The sequence below is a fragment of the Nicotiana sylvestris genome, chromosome 11 (genome assembly GCF_000393655.2).
Source record: "Nicotiana sylvestris chromosome 11, ASM39365v2, whole genome shotgun sequence".
NCBI lineage: Eukaryota > Viridiplantae > Streptophyta > Magnoliopsida > Solanales > Solanaceae > Nicotiana > Nicotiana sylvestris.
The window spans coordinates 129,698,501-129,699,228 of record NC_091067.1 but is presented as its reverse complement, the minus strand read 5'-3'; the positions used below and the strand labels follow the sequence as shown (position 1 = coordinate 129,699,228).

Genomic DNA, 728 nt, shown 5'->3' with positions numbered 1-728 from the left:
AAAATACTCATCTGAGTCATGAGTGTGGCCATGTTCTCTGCCTGCGAATTATTTGGGTGAAGAGGCAGTGAATGCACTATAGGTGTCAGTGTTGTACCTCTAGTCATCCACCCCGAATTCTGGGACATCTTGTCAAGAAGGACTTTGAACTCGGTGAATGTCTTACTAAAAGATGCACCTCCAGCTGAAGCATCCACATTGGCCTTTAGATTGTCAGCTAATCCCATGTAGAATCTCTGGCCAAGCATCTGGTCTGGAATGCCATGGTGAGGACACTTTACCAGCATCCCTTTAAATCTTTCCCAAGTTTCTTGCAAGGTTTCAATCAGCTGCTGCTTGTACTGCAATATTTCATCAATCTGCCTTGCAGTCTTGTTGGGCGGGTAGAACTTATTCAAAAACTGCTTTACTAATTCCTCCCAGGTGACAATGGAATTGATTGGGAGCGAATTCAGCCAAGTTTGAGCTTCCCCAGTCATAGAGAATGGAAACAGTAATAGTTTGATAGCTTCTAGGGTCACATTTGGCTGCCTTTGAGTCACACAAATTTACAGAAAATTTTTCAAATGTTGCTGAGGGTCTTCAATGTGTGACCCGGAAAATAATCCTTTATTCTGTAGCAGATGTAGCATGTTATTGGTGATTTGGAATGTCTCTGCTTTAATTGCGGGCACAGCTATGGTAGTTGCCAGGTTGTCAGCTGTGGGTTGAGCTCAATCATAAAGTGC

General features: G+C 43.3%; 1 non-coding gene across 1 annotated transcript; it reads left to right on the top strand.

Annotated features, from left to right (window-relative positions):
- Nucleotides 1–258: 258 nt before the first annotated feature.
- On the top strand, nt 259–365 carry LOC138882456 (small nucleolar RNA R71). Its single transcript, XR_011404059.1, has one exon. It is a non-coding gene; the product is annotated as a small nucleolar RNA R71 (small nucleolar RNA).
- The last annotated feature ends 363 nt before the right edge of the window (nt 366–728 follow it).